This window comes from Hippopotamus amphibius, chromosome 12 (assembly GCF_030028045.1).
Source record: "Hippopotamus amphibius kiboko isolate mHipAmp2 chromosome 12, mHipAmp2.hap2, whole genome shotgun sequence".
NCBI lineage: Eukaryota > Metazoa > Chordata > Mammalia > Artiodactyla > Hippopotamidae > Hippopotamus > Hippopotamus amphibius.
Window position 1 is genome coordinate 26,978,834 of NC_080197.1, and position 22,511 is coordinate 27,001,344.

A 22,511-nucleotide genomic window follows, 5' to 3' on the forward strand; every position below is an offset into this window, starting at 1 on the left:
GCCCAGCTTGGTTTCTCTCCAGTCCATATCACAGGCACAGGCCAAACAAATCCAGCTCCAGGCGTGTACTATGGCCTCTCCCTCAGCCTGGAAGCCCTCCCCACCTCCCTAACAGGTACTCAGATTTCAAAAACCACAGCTCAAAAGCTAGGAAGGCACCTCTCATAGGCCTCTGCTTCAAAAAGTGAAATCTGGTCATCTCTTTGTAGATATACAAATCCTCTCACCTGATCATTATTTTCACCGTTTACTACTATATGCTAGGCACCCTTTTGTGCTTTACCTGTATTAATTCATTTAATCCTTAAATGAGGTACACACGCTTGTCCCTGTATAACAGAGGAGCAAACTGAGATTAGACAACATGACACATACTTGATCGATGAGATCTGCTTAAAAGTGCTCTAAGAATCCAGAGAAATTAAACAAGAACACACAAATTTTAACTACATGCTCTTGGCAACAGGAAGAAATTAGCACCAGGGATTGGTTTGTAATGGCAGATACAAATCTCCCTCATGAAGCTGTTTGGCTTCTAATGAGTTACAATTGGCATTTCCCAGATAACATGGCCCCCAACGCAAGCCAGCTGCTTTATCTAGACTGGTGGTTCCAGTGCTGGAAGACAACTGGCTGCATTACCTCCCTGACACCTTCCTGAGGGATTTTTCCAGAGGCGCTGACATACCAGCTTCAGGAGAGCCTTGCCACTTTGGCTGTTGTAACAGTCCCCAGACCCTACCTCTCTTAACCCCCACCCATCCTGAGGCAAGTCCTCTCATCAACCTGCTCTCAACAGGCTCAGATGAATTAAGTCACCCAGCAAAGTGGCAGCACCAAACTCATGCCCAGGCAACCCGGGGCACGTGCCTATAACTGCTGTGCCCCAGGCAAGTTATGAAAAATTCACCATCCATCTCAGGGGCTACGGGAGCCCTATGGCTGAAGGTCGTGGCCCGACCTCGTGATGCAGGTGAACTCTGACCCTCTCCCAGAGGCTGGGGTCCAGCACGTGACTCCGGGGTGGGCAACGGAGCCGGGTGGGCTCACCAGCAAGGTTCCCCCTGCAAGGCCCTGCCTCATTAGTGCAGGGTGCTTGTGTCCTGACTGAACCAGGTCAGACATGTCCAAATGCAATGTGGCAGACAGAAGGGTGGGTGGTACCCCTAATTAGACTCAGGGAGGAGGCCCAGGGACTGCCCCCAACCCAGCTATAAAGCTGAGAAGTCATGTCATTCATTTTCTCCAGGCTGGCACCAGTAGCAGAACTATTTCCCCGACACCTTGTAAGTATTAATTGCATTAATTAAACTCACTGTGCAGGAAGGTGGGATGGCGGACATGATGGGGAAGTGGTGGAAGGGTGTAAAAAGGGAGAGGTTGAAAGATAGTCCCATCTCCCCTATTAAAAAAATTCCTTCTCAGCCTGTGGGAGGGAAATCTTGACTCCTCCCCTTGAACTGCTCAAGTCTCTTAGCTGTTCCCAAAAATAGCTGAGATAGCGCAACCAGGATGTACCTCACAAACAGAACTACTCTTATGATCCCATTTTGCAGATGAGTAAACAAGCTCAGAGGAAAGACCCGCAGATCCCTTGCCAAGGCTCCCAGAGTAAGTGATGCAGACTGAGACCTCAGTTTCAAGGTGTTTAAAGACACCTTGAAACAATGCAGTAAGCATAATTATAAAAGGTATAACCATGTCCCTGGGGGAGAGATAGCTCTCCCAGGTCAGTGGAGAGGGAGGCGGCCAGGCAGCGGGGACAGTGCAAAGTCAAGGAAGACAGAAACAGCCTGCCCACCTGGCTGGGGACAGAGCACAGGGTCCCAGGTCAGTACTTTGCCCAATCAGGAATCTCCAATAAATTCCATAAAAGATCAGATTCACAGGAAAGCAGGAAGAAAAAGTCCTCACGGTCTTTCTCAAGCCCAAGTTCTATAGTCTGTGAAATGAAGTGACCCCACCTAATGCCTAGGTGGTTAGTGCTACACATCCCAAAGTAGATGACAAAACCTTAAAACCTGGAGCTTGTGCATTCTTGTGTGCTGTCTTGCCAGACTTCCCAGCTCTGCCTCACAAAGGAAAGCATCCCTTCATGATGATTCAGAAGTTTGGAGAATTGCTTAGTGTCTCTGGGTCATGGCTATATTGCACCACTGTCATTGTACAGTAATAGCTGGGCCTTGGCATATTTATCAGAATCATAAGAATTGATCCCAGCAGGGGTCAAATTGAACACGTACAAAAAGTTGGCTATGAGAATGTTCCTTACAGCATTGCCCATTAATAGCAGAAGACTAACAAACACCTGGATGTTAGTCAATGGATGGTAGTAAAATCACATACCATTACCTTCCAGGTAATTCACAGCAAAACCTAGAAACGTACAGGAGGATCTGAAATGAGATTGCAGCTTAAACTGGAGTTTGTGGAGTCCAACTTTTTACCCTATATAAACAAAATGCAAGCAACCAGCCCCCTTCCCCTACAGGTGATTTGGGAAGCCCTAGGAAGGATGTGCAGATGTGGACAGGTAAGTCACAGGTCACCCAGAATGATGGGTGGGGCATCATGAGGCACAGAACATTCTGGGAGCTGCCATGCCCACTCCTGTGGCCTTGTCCCCCGTGGCAAAAGCAGAGCCAAAGTGCCCTCTGCCCTCTTCCCAGGAGGTAAGGGAAGAAAGGAGACCACTATTCTGAAAAGCTACCCCCTCACAGCAGGCTGCACCTGTTCCTTAGACCACTGCCTTAAATCTCAGCCCATCTACGTACCAATACCATGGGTATATTGACTTAGCCTTGAAGATGGCAATCTGACAGTATGATCTCACATGCCAAGTGTCTGTATCCTGTTACACAGGATTCTGCTGCTAGGAATCGACTCAAGTGCAAAGCCCTCACAAAAACCTATGGGCAGGATTGGCACTGTCTTTGTTGTAGCAAAAGCTGCAAACAAATGATCAATAGGAGACTGACTAACTTACATGTAGGCACACTGGGGAGACCCCTGAGAGGCCAAGAATGGGCCCAACAATACAATCCCATTTGTTAATTCCTTACCATGTGCATTAAGCCAAGTTCCTCCAGCATTTATCCTGTAACTGTAAAAAGTTAGGTCTCCCAAGAAGGTAGCTTGTGGGAGAACAGACAACCATATCCCCATGTTACTTTCACAATCAGCAAGTCAACTTTAAAATGTCACTGTTATGTATACAATGGAATATTACTCAGCCATAAAAAGGAATGAAATTGAGTTATCTATAGTGAGGTGGATGGACCTAGAGACTGTCATACAGAGTGAAGTAAGCCAGAAAGAGAAAAACAAAAACCTTATGCTAACTCATATATATGGAATCTAAGAAAATGGTACTGATGAACCCAAGTGACAGGACAAGAATAAAGATGCAGATGTGGAGAACGGACTTGAGGACACAGGGTGGGGGGGGCGAAAGGGAAGCTGGGATGGAGTGAGAGTAGCATTGACATATATACACTACCAAATGTAAAACAGATAGTAATGGGAAGCTGCTGCATAACACAGGGAGATCAACTCAATGATGGGTGATGACTTGGGTGGGATAGCTAGAGTGGGAAGGAGTCATGGGAGGGAGGGGATATGGATGTATATTTATAAATACAGCTGATTCACTTTGTTGTACAGCAGAAACTGGCACAACAGTGTAAAGCAATTATACTCCAATAAAGAGCTTAAAAAAGTGCCACTGTCCAAGAAACATTTCTTCCTTTGAAAATGACCATTCAGCTTTAGTCAACCTGAAGTTATTTGTATATGGTTTGAGGTAGGGATCTCAATCTTCCCTATAAGGAAAGCCAGACATAATAATTATGTCCCAAATCCACCTCTTTTATAAAGTTGCCCTATATATGTGGTATGTCTCTGGGTTCACTTCTCTTTTGGGTATTTATCCCTTGCCACCTCTTTTAATTATGATAGCTTTATAGTAAATGCTCATACCTGCTAGGACAAACCTGCCAACCTTATTGAAAAGTTTCATTAATTTTCTCCTTAGAGATCTTGAACAACCCTTAGTTTAGTTTGGGTTTTCTTGTTTCTAGTTCCCTCTTCTGGCCCCCAGATTTCTTTTCTAGGGAGCTTAGCTCTGCACATTAGACAGCATTCCTGGTTGTTGTCATGAGAGGACTTACAGATTAATCAGAAAATTAGTCCTTGAGCATTACTTATTTTTAAAAAAGACAAAATACAAAGAAAAACTAGGGGCAATGTATATGGGAAGTGGGGAAGGGGATGAAAAGGTATTAACTTCCAGTTACAAGTCAGTCCCAGGATGTAACATACAGCACAGCATGGTGGCTGTAGTTAACAATTTTGTATTATATATTTGAAAGTTGTTGAGAGTAGATCTTAAAAGTTCTCGTTCCTGGCAGTCCAGTGGTTAGGGCTCTGCACTTTCACTGCAGGGGCCTGGGTTCAATCCCTGGTCAGGGAACTAAGATCTCACAAGCCAGGTGGCAAGGCCAAAAAAAAAAAGTTCTTATCACAAGAAAAAAAAGTTGTAACTATGTGAGATTAAAATGGAATTGCATACTAAATTGGCTTTTTTTAAAAAAGCTCATGATATCTCACGTAAACAGCTTTTTGAAAATTTAGCCACAATTACCTGGTAGAGAGGTTCAGGTCTGCCCACCTCAATGCAGTGGTAAGTCAGGCCTGCAGACAAAGCAGTCAGCAAACAGGTACTCCAGAGCCGCTTAACCCAACTGCATCCTGCCGGTTCTGTGGGTCTAAGCCAGGTGAAAGAGGCAAAGACTCAAAGAAATGCAGCAGCATTTCCATGCAGATTCCACTCCCTGCTAGCTGTGTGGCCTTAGGTAAGGGTGACAATATTTAATATTGAGCAGTTACTCTGTACTGTGCTTTCAGCTCAACACATTACATCCTAGGACAGATCAGGACACTGGAAAAAGCCACTGTTATCCATTCAGATAGGAGTTCCAGCTCTGCTTCAGGAACCATCAAAGGCAGGCAAAAGCCAGCCAGCCCCTGACCGCTCGAGGCTGAGGTTATGAGTTGGCGGGTAGGGAGGACTCACCCCCCAAAGCTGCCCTGCTCTTACACTATAGCAGACAAGATTTCACCCACACCTCTATGTACACTCAGCTCAGAATTTTCCAAATCCTATCCTCCAGGTGTACACTTCGTCCCATATAACCCAGAACAACCCAGAAAATCCCTGCAGACAGGGCTTGACTGTTCAGGCATCTCACCTAACACTGCATCTCTCACCACATCCCAGGTGAGGTCTCCTGCTGGCCTGCAGTGTCCCTTCTGCATTCCAGTGCTGCAGCTACAGGATACTCAGGCTTGACCAAGGCCTGCTTTTGCTGCTTTCCTCGAGTTACACAGCACACATTCGTGAAAACAGGACGCCGGGGACCCCAGCACTGTGTCGGCTGAAGGTCAGTGTTCTCCAGGAGCTGAAGTGGAGTGGAAAGCCCTGGCTCTGGCCCCAGCATACCACCAATTGCTACGGGAAGCAAATGCAACTGGAAATAAGATGCTGCTTAGGAAGCCCAGTTAACCTCGAAAAATGGGGCTGCAGGGAGGGATGGAAAAGAAATAGATAGGCAACCACTTCTCCACCTAGGCTGCAACACAGCAGACCTGATCGAGGGAGAGACTAAAGCCAAACTGAGAACTCCCCAGTACCGTTTTCCTGCGGCCTGGCCTGTACCCCTCCTCTGGGCAGGGCACTGGAAGATTCCTCTACTACGGGGGAATAAGACAAACCAGTATCAGAGAACTCCCTTCAGATTTCGAGAGACCCAAAGACAAGTTCAAGTCCCTGTCCCACAAAAAATCCCTCCAGTTTAAGTCCCACAGACAATTTTGTTCCCTCTCAAATATGGAGATAAGTTTCAAAAAACTTAAATATGAAACGTGAAAACAGTGAAAACAAATGAAAAGACATACTCAGAAATACTGGAGGCAGCACTAAGCACTAAAATTAAGGCTCTCAGGGAGATAAAGGATGTGTCAAAAAAACAAGATGAAGACATCATTACAAATGGAATCTGTAGGACAAGAACCTTCAAAACATAAAAGCTCAGGACACCAAAAAGCAGAACTTAAGGACAAATGGCCAAAATTCTACCAGGCCAGGAGCCACCACATCTGATTAATAAGAGGTATAGAAAGAGTAGAAAAAAACAAGGGATGTAATAGCTCAGGGAAATTTATTCCCTCAACTTCAGTATAGGAGTCCCCAACACTGTTGGGCCCACCTCCTCCTGCACCCCCTCCTCCCGCACACCTGGTCAGCATCAACCTGTCCCCAAAAGGAAATTTGTTGGTTAAGAATATCTCCCCATGGATCCCTCTAACCCATCAGTTCTAATTTTTGAAAACACACATAACTTCCTGTTCATCATTATCTTTCAATGGCTAATGGTCTCACCACAAATTTCAGACTATAAAAGACCATTTTCGGGACTTCCTAGCTGGCACAGTGGTTAAGAATCTGCCTGCCAATGCAGGGGACTTGGGTTCGATATCTGCTCCAGGAAGATCCCACATGCTGCGGAGCAACTAAGCCCATACGCCACAACTATTTAGTCTGCACTCTAGAGCCCATGTGTCACAACTATTGAGTCTGTGTGCCATAACTACTGAAGCCCACATGCCTAGAGCCTGTGCTCTGCAACAAGAGAAGCCACCACAATGAGGAGCCCATGCACCATAATGAAGAGTAGCCCTCACTGGCTGCAACTAGAGAAAGCCCGTGTGCAGCAACACAGCCAATAAATAAATTTTGGAAAAAAAAGACCATTTTCTGGAAAATTTAAGTTTGATCCCTGAGTCGCCAAACTAAAAAGTGTTGGGGGTGAAGGGGACAACACAACAGGCGGGGGTTGCCTGGGGCAGAGCCAGGCACACTTTGAATGAAAATCTCTGTGGCTTACGTGATGTAGACAATCGGTCAGGCCAAGCTGGGGAAGAACAGAGGCCAATGGTTGCAGATGCCAAAGCAATCTCTCTCCACTGCTCCTCCATCCGCTTGGGAAGCCAGCCCCAAAGGTGACCAGTGCCCTTGGGCACCTTCGCCAATTGAGTGCCTTTCCTTGCCACTCTCTACTTTCCTTGGGTTCTCATCCCTTTGCTTAGGAAGGGCTGCTGGTCCTCTACACTTTTCTCCACTTCTAGCAGAAACCAAGAGGACTCCACCCCCCAATAAAAGCAAAATATTATGTTGGGACTGTGAGCTTACAGGCCTGTTTTTTCTTGGCATCTGAAGATGAGAAATTTGATTTATTGGTATCAAACGCGAAGTCACTTTTTGAAGTATTCCAATTCCCTACACCGAACAGTTCCTCCTCACTTTCTGCTTATTCCCTGAGGAAAATCTCAGGAATGCTAACCAGGATTGTGTTTCTCTCAGGAAGTAAATAATGACCACTTGTCAATATTGCGCTATTTACTACAAAATGCGACACTTATTGAATCCTCAGTATGTGCACTTTTCAATCTATAGCATCTCAACTGACTTCAACTTAACTTCAACATCCCTTGGAATTGGCCAACAATGCATCCCTGTTTTACAGATAGAACAACTGAGGCTCAGGCCACCAGGTTTTAAATGGGACTGAGTAGGAATATAAATCCAGATTTGATTCCAAAAAGCCCAGGCCCCTGAGTATACTGACTCCAATGACTAACATGACCTACAGCAGAACAGGCTTTTTACAATTCTTAGGGCCCCCACCAAACTCATTTTGTGGAAGAGCATCTAAGCCTTGCTAAGCTAAAAGGCCCCTGGATTCCACTTCACCCTCCTATCAACTCCACTGGGTGTGTGTGTACTTGTACCCACTTCGCAGAAAGGTAATCCAGCACAGAAGCCCCAACGTGTGGGCTCCCTCTGCATTTACCAGGCCACGTCCCTCCAGCCACAGCCAGACACATCTGTACACGTGGACTGGGCTTGTTCCCTTCTGGAAGGGCAAACTCTGGTCCTGGGATAGTGGTAGATGTGCAAGTTTTGAAAAGCACTGACCATCAAGCTGCCAAAATATCTGGATCCCCCTGAGTTTCATCAGCTGCAAATTTTCAGCGCAGGGGGAATCAAGCCATGGCTTTACAAAGCGAGTACCGACAACATGAGGAATTCTGGTACTCCTCCAGCCCTGGCCCGTCAGGAAAGTGAAAAATCACCCTAAATTCATGATTTTAAAACTCACTCAACACCAAGAGTGTGCCTGACCGGAGAACCTGTTCCTTGCAAAGGCTGAGGTGGAGGCACTTGCCATGGGGTTGGACCAAGAGGAGTTTCCGATTTAGTGGGGACAATCTCAGGTGAAATTGGAAAGTATCTGAGCCTGGAGGCAGGACAGCTGGCAGGGGAGCTAGTCTGAGACAAAAGGAGTCAGTCCCGGGGCAAGTTTTCTGGGAAGGAGAACTTGACCAAACCCCCCCATCAGGAAGCTTAGGGCTGCAGTTAGAAAGTGCAACAGGCCCTTATGGGTTGCAGGCCCCACGTGGCTGGAGGAAAGGCTGGAGGGGAAGCAGCCTCTCCTGGCCCCACCTCCCTTGCTCCTCCCCTTCATCCCCTGCAGCTCCCAGATACCCTCCTTCCCTCCTAGCCAGCTTTGCAAGGGGTGGAGGTATTGCTTATGGATCTAAGGAACAGGAGGCAGCCAGGCCCATCCCTGGGCCCTTTGTCTCAGCCTTCTCCTCCCCATTGGAAAAGGGAAAGGATCTCACTCAGCTCTACGCCTTCAAGGTAGGAACCAAACTTGGGCAGGAGTGTAAAAATGGCCCCAACCTATAAAACAAAAATATGCTCCTTTCAGAAAGGAACAAAGGCACTTCTTCCAGCCAACTCCCAAATCGAGGACAATAATTTGGAAAAGCTTTCATAACTTAGAGGAATACCTTGGTGGAGGAAGGCAGGAAAGGAGGGGCTGGCAGAGGTGCCCCCCTTGATGCCCAATTCTCATTAATGGCCACCCTAAAAAGAGGAGCTAGTGGTTAATTAATACAGTGTCAACATTCACCACCTGCTATGCCAAGCACTATTGCATTGAGTCCTGACCCAAGCCTCATGTGATAGAGGCTAATATCCCCATCAGACATCTACTGTTGCATTGAGTCCTGACCCAAGCCTAATATGATAGGGGCTATTACCCCCATCAGACATCTGATGAACAGAGGGTTAGAAGCTAAATCACGTAAAAACTGGTTTCATTCTTACACAACTTGGGGTTATCAATACAACTGTTCCTACTTCACAGATGTAATAACTAAAGCACAGAGGGCAACAGATTTACAGGGACAGATTTAAACACATACCAAAGACCTATGCATTCCCCTAAAAGAGGGCAGCCTGCTTCGACCACACGCTAGATAATGGCAAGCCTTTATTGAGGGCTTACTGTATGTCAGCCCTGCAAAATAGGTAGCATCATCTCAGTGCTGGAAGAATCAAGTCTGCACCTGGGAATTCCAGTGGCTTGGGTGCAAGAAGTCACAGCAGTCCTGGTGGAGGAGGGCCGAGACAGGTCAGTGTGCTGGGCCCTGGAAGTGAGGGTCCCACTAGGGATCTGGCGCCCCAAAACAATTAGCACCGGTTTGCCAAAACTCACAGCATCCAGAAATCAGGAGGCCGAAAGTCAGAAATCATACTCTTGTCCTTAATTCTCTTGTAATTCATACACCTCTCAGCTTGGGGCGATGGGGCAGCATAAGTGCCCAGCCAACCTTTCAGCCCAGGAGATAAGGGAAGGAGGCAGAGTGGAGGCCCAGGCCTGGGGCTGGGACCAGAACTCCTACAGCCCTTCCCTGCCACAGGTGAGTGACTCCAGCAGGAAAACCCAGGCCCAAGAGCAACTCTCTGTAGCTAACTTGCTAAGTGTGCCAGCTTTTTCCCAGCTTCCAATTTCTCGCCTGTGAAGTGGGACTCAACACCCACTCTCCCTCGCCAAAAAACCACACGGGCACGGAGGTACTGCTGGAGGTCTTCAGACCTCAGTTTGCAAGTTTGGGAAGTGGGACCAGCCTGACCCTGGAAGAGGGGAAAATGGAAAGTGAGCCCCCAGGGCAGGCAGCGTCGCCGCGGCAGGGAAGCGCCGCCCCAGACCGGCTCCTCCCTGGCCAGGTGTGCACAGGGAGAAGGCAGCCTCTCCCGAGGGCATCCCGGCAGCCCCGCAGCGCCTCGCTCTCGGTAGCTCATCTCGGGAGGACCCCGTGAGCCCGCCCCTCTGGCACACGCCTTCGGGAAGCGCGCACACCCCGGCCCAGCTGCTCGCCCGCACCCATCCACCACAAACTCTCTTCTACCTAGTCCTGGGAGGGAAAAGGGGGAAAAAAAAAAGCCCCTCGGATGAACCCCCAGGTCCAAGTCACAAAGGACGGACGATCATCTCCTTGGCAGGACTCTTCTATTCCGTCCCCCTCCCCAAGGAGGCTCCCTCGCAAGCTGAGTCCAGGTAAGAATACCCCTCCCTATTAACTCCAGTGGGGGACCTCCTCCCCTCGGCTCTAGATGCTAGGAAGGCCGCCCGTCGCCCCCCGTTGGGACGAACCTGTCTCCTCCTCTGGGTCTCGGGAACATAGCAAGTATCCCTTCCGCTCGTATCCCTGTAAGACACATGCTCCCCGCCCATTTTATCCCCCTGGCCCGTTTCCCCCAAGTAGGATCAGGGACCTCTCCTCCCCAAGCACGCCCGGTCTCCAGTTGGATGGGAGCCGCCTTCCCAGGAGGTCCCGGAACGGGATAACCTCCCTGCGGTCCCGGGACCCCTCCGCGGTCCCCTCCCCCACCAGCCCACGGAGTCCTCAGGCGGACGAGCCTCCCCGGGGCCACCGGGCGCTCACCTGCCGAGAGCCTGGCTCGGGCGCGGCTCCGCGGTCGAGCCGCGGGTCCGGACAGGCTGGCGGGGGGCCGGCGGGCGGCCGCGCAGGGCGCTCGGCTCGCGAATCTCCGGCGCCGATCGCCGAGCTACGTTTACTTGGGCCACTTAACCCCCGCGCTGCTGGCCGGGCGCGGCCGCCCGCTCGCCCGCCTGCCAGTGGGCCGGTGGCGTCCGTCGGGGGGCGCTCGGGGCGTCCACGCGGGCTGCGGCCGCCGGGCCGGGGGGCGGCTGCTGCGAGGAAGCGGCGCGGGCAGGACCGGGCAGCTGGAGTGGGTGGGGAGGGGGCGGTGCCGAGGCCCCTTGTAACCCCGGCCCGACTCTCGCCCCGCCCCCGCCCGGGGGCGCCCCCGCCGCAGCCACTCAGAGCCGGGCCTCGGGCGCGGGGGGCGGGGGGCGGGGACGAGGGAAATTTGAAATCACTCCGGAGCCTCCCCTCCGCCCCTCCTCCACAGGCGCCGCCTCCCGGCCCCCCGGCCGGTTAAATCAGCAGCGGGGTAACAGGCCTCCAAGGGGATCCCGCTGACGTCCCCCAACCCTCGAGACTCCTCCCCGGGCCCTTCTTCCCTTCCCCTCCCCCCCACCCCGACCACGGACACAGACGCGCAGGTCTGGATGCGGGGGCCCAGAGAAGGAAGAGCCCCCGCTGGAGTCACACAGCAGCCGGGTCTCCCCTCTGTGCCCACTCCAGCCGCGGTGCCACCTGAGCGCTGCGGTGCCTCCGCGGTCAGGCACCCCGCTCTGGACCCGTGGACTCGCCCTTCCTCCCTTCCTCCCACCCTGCTGGCCCTTTGTCGGCCATCTTGAGGGGAGGGGTGGGGCGGGGAGGGAGAGCAGGGGAGCGAAGGCGCTCAGCCCCCTGGCTGGGTTCGGGGTACAGTTGGCATCCCCCGAAGGAGAAGCCCCACTCTGTTAGCAGGTCTCGACGGCCTCTGCCCTTCGAAGGAGCATTGAACTATTGGAAAACAGCACTTCCTAATATTTCTGGTACCTGGTATTTACACTGAATAGTATTTGTATACCTGCTTACTGTGTGCCTCCAGGTATCATGCTGTGAGGGCAGGGTCTCAGTGTGTCTCAGCACACACTAGAGGCTGAATAAATGTTGAACGAATGAAAGAACAAATGAAGGATGATAGGGTGGCCTACTAAGGCCCTAGATGAGCTGGCTCCTGCCTGCCTTCCCAGGCATCTCCTATCCTAGCCCCTCCCTCACTTCATCTGAGGTCACCTCTTTGCTGGTCCTCAAACACATCAAGCATGTTTCTGGATGTTTTTGCCCAGATCTCTGCAGCATTCAGTCTTCTCCCAGAATGTCAACTGGGAAGACGTTTCTGACCACCCCACCTGAACAGTCTCCTTTACTCATTTTTCATTCTCTTTGTATCACACACAGCTATTTGAAATTGTTTTGCGTATTTCCTTGTTTACATCTTTCTTACTTTTGTTTTTCTTGTTTTAGGAGCACATGCGTGCACGCGCACACACAGACACTATAAACTCTACCCCATGAGGGGAGAAACCACATTTGTCTGTTTTGTTCCAAGCTCTGTTTCTAGTGCCTACAGGAGGAGTTCAATACCAGTTTGTTGAGTGAATGAACACAGGTTTCCTGCCTCCTGGGCTCCAGCTCTCTGAATGAAAACCACAGCTTTTCCCCTTCATCTCTTACCAGGTATTTGCAAATGAGTAAATGGTAAATTTGCTGGAAGCTGCCAAAGTTTCTAAACTTACTGGATCTTGTTCTACCTAGGAACCCAGAGAGAGGCTAAGGAGATATGAAAGTGAAATGGGCTCAGCAACCAGGAAAGCCTCACGTAAGTAGCAGGAACTCCTTGACCTTCTGGCATGAGCATCCAAAACTGGGTTCCAGTCAGTTGGTGCAGGAAGAAGATCTCTCAAGAGGGCCTGTGGCTTCTCCCCACCATCTGTGGTAAGTCTTCAGAGGAAAGAAATTATATATGAAGCTGGTGAGCCTGTGGGGAGGGCTGCTGGGTCTCTGTCTTCTGATCCATAAGTTAAGGCCTGCCACATGGCAAAGGATGTCTGTGTACCAGCAGGAATGCCTAGGAGGCGTAGTTAAGGGGCCAAAGAGTAGGGTTTTGGGGGACATGGCAGACATTTCTGGGGACAGCAGACCACCTAACTCCAGGAAGAAAAACATACAAGGTCTGAATAAGCAAGTGGTCTCTGTCCTATCATTTGGAAAGGAGGTGAAAGAGAAATGGCATGTTTCCCCATGGCACAGAACTTTATGGTTTGCAAAGTTCCTTGGTCATATTCACCACCTCATTTGAGCCCTCAGCCACTCCACGAGGAGTCAGGGCAAGGAGAATTGGGGACCTCATTTCAGATGAGGGGACTGAGCCCCAGAGAAGAGAAGGGCTTGTGCACAGTGAGTCAGCCATGCAGCCTGACCTTGACTGAGCAACTACTATGTGGCAGCTACCTGGCTAGGAATTCAAGACAGAAGGTTCAGAGCTTACCAGCTGGTTAGGGAGTGTCAGGCAAGAAACACAAATAAACAAGAGAATGTCAGGTGTGGTTAAATCTGGGAAGAAGATGCTGTAAAATGGAGACTGGAAAGACGTAGCCAGGGGAAGACCTAGGTCAGGATCCAGCTTGGCTTGTGGGAGGGACAGCCAGGAGGCCAGTGCGGCCAGAGCACAGGGAGTGAGGAGGGGGAAAATAACAGAGGGGCCAGGTCCTGTAAGACTGGCAAGCCATGGTGGGGATGTCACCATTTGAACCATGTTCTGACTCAGATGTTTAAAACAGACCTGAGGGACTTCCCTGGTGGCACAGTGGATGAGACTCTGTGCTCCCAATGCAGGGAGCCCGGGTTCGATCCCTGGTCAGGGAACTAGATCCCACATGCATGCCACAACTAAGGAGCCTGCTAGCTGCAACTAAGACCCGGCACAACCAAATAAATAAGCAAATAAATAAATAAATATTTAAAACATACCTGAAGAGGGAGGTGGATGGGGAGGCGTCTGGTACCTGATCTGGAAGACTATGGATGGTGGTGGGAGCAGAGGACATGGAGAGAAATGACTGGACTTGGGATAGATTGTAGAGGTTGAGCCAAGTGCTATTGATGGCTCCAGTGGGTAAAGGGAAGAGTGACATCAAGGATGACCCCTGGGATTTTAGCCTGAGCTCCCGGGCAAAGGGTGGTGTGTTTACCTAAATGAGGAAGGCTTGCAGACCGTGGATTTGGAGGGGAGCACAGTGGGTCTGCCTTGGCCGTGTCAGTGTGGAGTCACAGCATGGGCTGGATTGGTACTCAGGTCCCCCAACTCTCTGTCCAGCACTGTTCACACTGTCTGGGTGGTAACGTGTGCCATATATATCTCCCGCACCACGCCTTCACCCCCAGCATCCGTTCTCAGAGGGGCTGATCCCACGCCCAAGAGGGGGACCTTTCATCTGATACTGTGATTTGAATCTGTCCTCTAAGGTCATGTGAATCTAATAAATCAATCACTTGGTCTCTCTGAACGTTAGTTTTCCTCGGTCACAGAGAGAGAAGACTTCAGGGCATTGCTGCTGGGACCATTACATGAATTTAAAGGAATACATTGATGCTGGATTAGCAAGTTAGGCAAACAAGGCTTTGGCCCCCAATGAAATATTTTTAAGAAAGATTTTGCTTTTTATTTTCCCAGACCCCCAAAATTTTCTTTTTGGTATTAAAAATATATGTATGTATATATGTGTGTGTGTGTGTGTGTATATATATATAGGTGTTACTACATGCACACAAACTTTTCTTCTAGATTGATTTCAGATTTTCCTCTGGTTGCATACAGGTACAACAGTGTTTGCTTAAAAATCTATTGTAACAGACCACAATCATTACGCTCACGATGGCAATCAATATTTATTAAGGAAACAACAAAAATTCTGTGCTTAAAGCACATTTGTTTCGTCATCAAAAAAATATAGAGAAGAGAATGTTCTTGCTTTTAGGAAATAAACACAAAAGTATTGAGGCATAAAAGAGCACAGTGTCACCAATTTGCCCTTAAATGGTTCAGAAACAATTATATGCATATATATGGGAGAGGGAGAATGAGAGACAAATGGGGCAAAAATGTAAACAAACGGAGAATCTGGTTAAGAAGACATTCATGAGTTCCTTGAGCTAGTCTAACAACTCCTCTATAAGTTAGAGATTATCTCAAATAAAAAGATTATCTCCCCCCAAAAAAATTAACATTAAAAAGCAAAAACACATATACATACATACAGCCTTGATGCCCTCATGCTAATAAATCAACACATTGGTGGACTTTTACCTATGTTGTGATTAAATATTCTATTTATATAGAATTATACCATCATCTTTTCAGCTCTTAGAGCAGCCACAGGTTTTTAATATCATGAAAGTGCCTGATGCACAGGAACTTCTCCGTATATGGTCAATATTTTTATGAGCAAGTGCCTTTATCTCTCTGTGCCTCAATTTCTTCACCTGTAAAATGAAGATGGTAATACTACCATGTCGCAGGGTTGTTGTGAGAATTATATGAGTTAATACATGTGAGGCATTTTGAACATGGAAACTACCATAAAAAATGCTTGTTAAATTAAAAAAATACCTTGTTATTAATAATGAGTATGTGCTGCACTGTGCTCCTGGCTGTCCCAGCTCATGGCAGGTGCAGAGACGAGCATCCTCCCTGCCTCCTCAAGGTCACAGAACTCTGTCTCTTGGGCTCCCAGCTGCTGAGGCCAGCCCAGTTCATCTCTACAAGTCCTGTCTGGTACGATGAGATCCATTTTACAGTCCAGGAGACTGAGGCTGTGCAGGGTGAGGCGGTTTGTCTGAACCACAGCTGATTGGTGGCAGCTCAGGGACTAGACTCCCGGCTCGACCCCCACTCGCTGTGACCCCCCAGTCTGTGTGTGCTATGCTAAGGAGTTTGAGCCTCAATCTTCTTCCCCTTCTAATTGGAATAATAATAATAATAGCGATGCCTACTTCCCGGAGTGACTGCGGGGATTCGCAGAGCCCTTGTATGTGAAAGAACCCCATTGTAAAGTACTCAGTCTTAATTGCAGTGTCATTAGAGGCCACGTTCATTTGCAAAGTGGGTTCCTCACCTTTCATTTTCAACAGGAACACCCAGACTCCTTTCTGCCCTGGTTGACCATGGAAGGAATTCTTTTCTGCTTTTTTTAACCCCCAAATGGGCCATTGAAATAGTTGCTTTAAATATACCTGCCTAGACGAGTACACAACATCTGGCCAAGTATTACTCTTTATATTAATTATTATTAAATAAGTATGTTTGGGGGAATTCCCTGGCAGTTCAGTGGTTAGGGCTCCGTGCTTTCACTGCCAAGGGCCGGGATTCAATCCTCTGTCAGGGAACTAAGATCCCACAAGCCACGTGGTGTGGCCAGAAAATAGATAGATGATAGATAGATAGATAGATAGATAGATAGATAGATAGATAGATAAAAAATAAGCATGTTAGTAGTAGCTTCATATTGAGAAAATACGGCATGCCAGGCACTGAGCTGGGGCTTTTACACATGTTACACATGGACTCGTATAGCAGCCTTATGAAGTAGGAAGGAGTGTTACCTGTGTTTTACACATGGGGAAACCGAGGCTCACAGATAGAGTGATTGTCCAAAGTCATACTGCCAGGAAATGTGCCTCAAGCATATTAAATGCCATGCTATGGTCTTAACATCTTTGCTACCCCATAAAAGGCTTAGCATGGTGCCTGGTTAAGTGCTCTTTATATATTAGTTGTTGTTAGTATTCTTATTCCTGAGTAGGAGGTCCTGTACTTAGGAAAATGAGGCTCAGAAAGGAGCAATAACTTGCCCAAAGTCACACAGCAAATCACTGGTGGGCAGGAGGATGGATCCTGAGTCTCCTTAGGTCCTAGAGCCCTGTGCTCACTGCACAGCCCCACGATTTTCCTTTGCCTGGGGAGGTGAATCTGCCCCATTTTCTGAGCCAAGGAAACTCTATCGTGAGGCTTTGCTCTGGGCATCTCCCATCCCTTCTTCCTTGCCCTTCTCCAAAAAAGGGAAGTGCCATGGAGTGCCTGGGGATGGGGGTTGGGCTAGGAAGTGGGGTATACCCTGCCTCCTTTTCCCAACAGCCCACCCTCTCCAGCCCCTGCAAAGCCAGCTTAGAAATTCTTTCCTTGTTACCCTTCACTGAATGAACAGGATGCCTTGGAGAAGGAGGGGTGTGGATATTTACTGAATCTATTGTGGTAGGACTGGGGATAAATCAGAGAACAAAAACAGACGCCTTCCTGGTGCTGCCCTCCTGGAGCTTACGATTGAGTGAGTAAGAGAAACAGCCATTAATTAAATTTATCTCATGAACAATTATGAGATTACAGTTGTGTTCAAGGCCAAGAAGACAAGGACAGGGTATGATAAGAGGAAGGACTTTCAGTGGCGGGGACTGAGAAAAACTGCCCTGGGAAAGTGGTGCCCAAGCAGCAATCTCAGGGGACACAGTAGTTAGGAGGCTATAGGAGAGGAAGTGTGTCTGGGGCAGTGGGCCCAGCACTTGCAAATGTCCTAGAGCACAAGGAGCCTGGTCCGCACAAGGAGCCTGGTCCACACAAGGAGCTGAGGGGAGGCCCATGTGGCTGGAGCACACATTGGAGAGGAGGCCAGAGTCTGGTGAAGAAGGCAGGGCCAGGTTGTGCGGCGTCATTGGAGGGTTTTCAGCAGACGGGTGAGTAACGTGATCATATATGAATGAAGCATTTTGCATGGTGTCTGGCACAATGGGATCGAACAGAAAGCAAGAAAGCCTTCCTTTGGTAGGGGGAGGGATAAATTGGGAGATTGGGATTGAGATATACACGCTACTATATGTAAAACAGATAACTAATAAGAACCTGCTGTACAGCACAGGGAACTCTACCCAACACTCTGTTATGGCCTAAATGGAAAAGAATCTTAAAAAAAGAGTGGATATATGTACATGTATAACTGATTCACTTTGTTGTACACCTGAAACTAACACAACATTGTAAATCAACTATACTTCAATAAAAATTTAAAGAAAGAAAGAAAGCCCTCCCTTCATTCTGCAACAGTCCCTGGATCCAGATAACACTTTATCTGCATTTCACCAGACTTCAAATGAATGAATGCTCAAGTTATTTATTATTGTTATTTGTAGTAGTAATAATATTACTCTTAACTTGCCTCCCCTGAATTACCCAAGACGATCATTTTTAAAGGTATAAGACGTGATTAAGGAAATACAACCCTACTGCCTGCTGCCCTGAACCACACTCCTCATAGTGGCCCTTGCAAGAGGCTCCACGCAGAATTGTCTGTGATTGGTCTTTGTGGAGTTTGACTGGGGGCCCAGGCCTCAACCGCTGATGGCTTTCTCCCTCCTGAGCCTTAAAACAGATCCAACGCCTTACTCTTTAGAGAGTGCCCCGCAGCCCTTCCAAATTTGTGACGATCATAACATGAGGTAACATTAACTTTGATTCATCTGCACTTGATAGGTTTCTAGTGTTGGGAAGCTCTTTGAACAAGTCTTGCTTCTGCCGCTTGTTACCTGGCCTCGCGAGCTCACCTGTCTGAGCTTCACTCCCTCCATCCGTAAAACAAGGGCTTGGGGAGGATTGAAGGCGATGATGCACAACATTAGATACGTCCTCACACACAGCAGCACAGACTTCAACCTCGAGTTCTCCATGAGGAAACATCAACTGAGACAGTGGCAGTGACGGGAACAGGGAATAGAGGTGCCAAGGAACCAGGCCATGTTCACCATTTGCAAGTTCCAGGCCCCAGTGCCCATTCCAGCTCCATTGTAGGGCCTCCAGGAGATGTTTGTCCTCCCCCATCCGCCGTTCAGCTTCCAGGGTTGCCACCCAAAGATCCCATTTGCTGCTCCCAGGCAGATGCCTAGGACTCTTGTTGAATTATAAGGTGTTAGTGCCCCTACCCCACTACCCTCAAGCCTCTGCTTGGAACTCTTACACCGGTTGCTCCCAGAGCAAAAACCAAAGTCCTGGAGGTAGGGTGAAGGCCATGTTAGTTCTATGTATATCACATTTTGCCCTTTCCTTGGTCAACCTAAGGAAAAATGGCCATGTCAGCACTTATGACTCTGTCATTCTTTTTGAAACTGCTTCACAGAATTCCACAGTAGGAATGAACTGCAAGTTATTTTTTTTTAAATAAATTTATTTATTTATTTTTACTGGTTGTGTTGGGTCTTCAGTGCTGCACACGGGCTTTCTCTAGTTGCGGCAAGCGGGGGCTACTCTTCATTGTGGTGCGCAGGCTTCTCATTGAGGTGGCTTCTCTTGCTGCGGAGCACAGGCTCTAGGCTCACAGGCTTCAGTAATTGTGGGATGCGGGCTCTGTGGTTGTGGCACACAGGCTTAGTTGCTCTGTGGCATGTGGGATCTTCCCAGCCCAGGGCTTAAACCCATGTCCCCTGCATTGGCAGGTGGATTCTTAACCACTGCGCCACCAGGAAGTCCCGAACTGCAAGTTATTTAACAGTTTATCCTGTTAATGGACAATGAGTTTGTTTACAACTTTTCCCCATTACAATCCATTCCTTTTTTTTTTTGGCTGAGCTGTGCCGCTTGCAGGATCTCAGTTCCTTGACCAGGGATTGAACCCGGGGCCCTCAGCAGTGAAAGCTCAGAATCCTAACTGCTAGGCCAGCAGGGAGCTCCCAGACATTTTCAGTTTTAAAAGAGTTATTGTTAAATTGTCCCTGCTGACTATATATAACAATTTATTAATTATTTTTATAATTTCTCAACATTTTATTATAACATTCGAGCATTCAGCAAAGTTGAAAGAAATTATGAGGAACACTCTTATACTCACCACTCAGGTTACACATATATCCATTTATCCATCTATCCATCCATCTTATTTTTTGATGCATTTCAAGGTAAATTGCAGACATCAGTACACTTCCCTCTAAACATTTCAACATGCGTATCACTAACTAGAGTTTAATGTTTGTTTACAGTTTTGTTGTCTTCAAGGTAAATTTTACATACAAAGATACACACAAATCTTAGATGTACATTTGCTGAACATTCACACACACACACATACACACACCTGTGTAACCCAAACCCCTATCAGGATATAGAACATCACCATCACCCTAGAAAATTCTCTGGTGTCCCTTCCCAGGCAACCCCTGCTCCCACTCCTACAAAGGCAATCAGTGTTCTAATATTTTCTATCATGGGCTGCCTGTTTTAGAGCTTTTTTTTAGAGAGGAGAAAAAAAAAAACACTCCCTATATACACACACATTTTTTTTTTCTCCTTTTATTTTAGTGGGAGAAAAAAATATCCTACCTTCCCTCCAATGCCTAAAGGAATTTATTTCTTCCCAGCCAGATGAGTTCCATTCCTTCTCTGAGTTCCAATAAGCAATTAATTGCTGATTCTCTGGGATGCACCTTTTCAGGCCTTGACTACCTGAGAGCAAGGGGCCCATCTACCCATAGGAGGTACTTCAGCTCCTTAGTATCCTTCTCCCACCCTCAGACCAGCAAGGACCTGCCGGCTTCCCCTTGTGTTTGGAAGCTCAGGCTTGACTCCTGAGGTGGGGGGTGAAGGTCAGCAGTCTGGGGTTGTGCTCTTAGTCTCCCTTTAACCCACTGGGTGACCTTGCACAAGGGTCTGTCTTCCCCTCTCTGGGCACCTGCTTCCTCCACTGGAGGCAGATGGTAGAGCGTGGAATGGGGCCAAAAACTTCAGTGGCATCCTTGACTCCTTTCATGCTTCCACACTGCATGCAGCAGGAAATCTGACAGTTCTTCCCTCAAATCAGATCCCAAACCTGACCCTCACCATCCTTCCATTGCCACCACCTTGGTATAAGCTAGCAAGCTACCGTCTACCTCACTAGAAGACTACACCAGCCTCCTTCCTGGGCTCCTGGCTTCCAAACTTGTCCCCTGTATTCTCCTCTGAAGGGTCAAAAGGGTCTTTGCAACACTTAGGTCAGACCACCCCCTGCCTCTGTTGAAAGCCCTCCCATAACTTCCATCTCAGGGCAAAAGCCAAAGTCCTTCCAATGGCCTACAAGGGCGCCCATGATCTTGATCCAATCCAACCTTGATTTTACCTTGTACTGTCCTCCCAGCTCTCACCACACTGGCCTCGTGGCTTTTCCTGGAACACACCAAGCATACTCTGTCCTCAGGGCCTTTGCAGTTTCTCTCCCCATGCCTGGAATTCTTTCCACAGACAGTTGCCTGGCTTATTTTTTCACTATTTTCAGGTCTTTGCTCAAATGTCACTTTATTAAAGATGGCTTCCTTCACCTCCCTATTAACAGAGCAAACCTCCACCTTCCTCTGCCAGCACGCCCCACCTCCCTTCCACCTGCCATCATCCGATCTGCTATGTATGTAAGCTGACTAGCATGTAAGCTCCATGGGGGACAGCTTATTCGCCTGTTTGGCCACCTAAAACAGGGCCTAGCTCCTAGTAGGTGCTCAGGAAATACTTGGTGAGTCAGGGACAGGGGTTTGGGACTTACCTCTAGTACATCTTCTCTAAGGCTTGAATTCCTCCCTTAAAAGGGGTCCCAATGTTTTCCTCATCATGAAAGTGAGATGGTATGTGGAATGCCTATTATAGAGTGCTGCCCACGGGTTGAAGGGGAAGAGGTCTTGTGGCTTAGGGCTCTGGCTTTGGACTCCTGTGTGACCTCAGGCAGGCCCCTCAAGTTCCCTGGCCCTGCAGGTCTCTGCTTCAGAAGTTTATGAGGATTAAATGAGAAGCCACATGAAAGTGTCTAACACAGTGCCTGATATGTAGTAATAATAACAACTGTTGTTGTTGTTGAGGGACTGGAAAGGAAGGATTCTACTTCCTGTGTTTGCTGTGAACCTGGACTCTGCCTCCTCTTTTGTTTCATGATAAACACAGAGGGGATGGATTCCCCCTTGTCCAGACCTGCCCTTATCCCTTCTGGGCAGGCCCTCTCCCTCCAAGCTGCAGGAGGTCCATACACACAGCATGCCGATAACCCTGCCTGCAGGCTGGGCTTTGGAAAGTGACTGTGAGTTGTGCTGACCTGGAGAGTAGTGGAAGAAGGCTGGATGACATGCTTAAGACCCCAGGACTTTCCCCCAGGGTTGTTGAGTTCATAGGTTCAAGGCCTGACACCTCTGCATTCATCTACTCAAGACTGGCTTCCCCTCCCCCTCCCCCTCCCCTCACTGAACCTGCTCACAAGCCCCCCTCTCTTCCTAGCATTTATCCCTTTGTAATGTCTTTGAGTGACTCTTCAAATACAACATGTCTCCTCCATCAGATTGGGAGGTGCACAGGGGCAGAACAGTAGCCTGTTCTGTGCACTGCTGTGTCCCCGGCACCTAGCACAGGGCCTGGCACATAGTAGGTGCTCAGCAAGTATCTACTGCCTGAAGGAATCGATAGACTCCTCCAGCTTTCAGATAATCAACATGGTCTAGAAGAGAAAGTTCCCCTGGGGAACTCCTCCAAGGTTACACCCAGGTTGTGTGCACAACACCCAGCAGCAATTTGCATTGCAGTCCTAAATCGGGGCCCAGCCCAGGCATTCACTTTATAATTGTCCTGAGGAGAAAAA

General features: G+C 48.5%; 1 protein-coding gene across 5 annotated transcripts in view; it reads right to left on the minus strand.

Moving 5' to 3' along the window:
- The window catches only part of DNMT3B (DNA methyltransferase 3 beta), a 38,147-nt gene extending 27,140 nt beyond the window's left edge, over positions 1-11,007 (minus strand). For 4 of the 5 annotated variants that reach the window (XR_009048506.1, XM_057703420.1, XM_057703418.1 and 1 more), the window contains exon 1: positions 10,855-10,983. The gene's annotated coding sequence lies outside the window, so the exon portion shown is untranslated. Of the gene's footprint in view, positions 1-10,854 lie in introns of all 5 variants that reach the window. The other variant, XM_057703419.1, reaches the window with a different exon arrangement.
- Between the last annotated feature and the right edge of the window lie 11,504 nt (positions 11,008-22,511).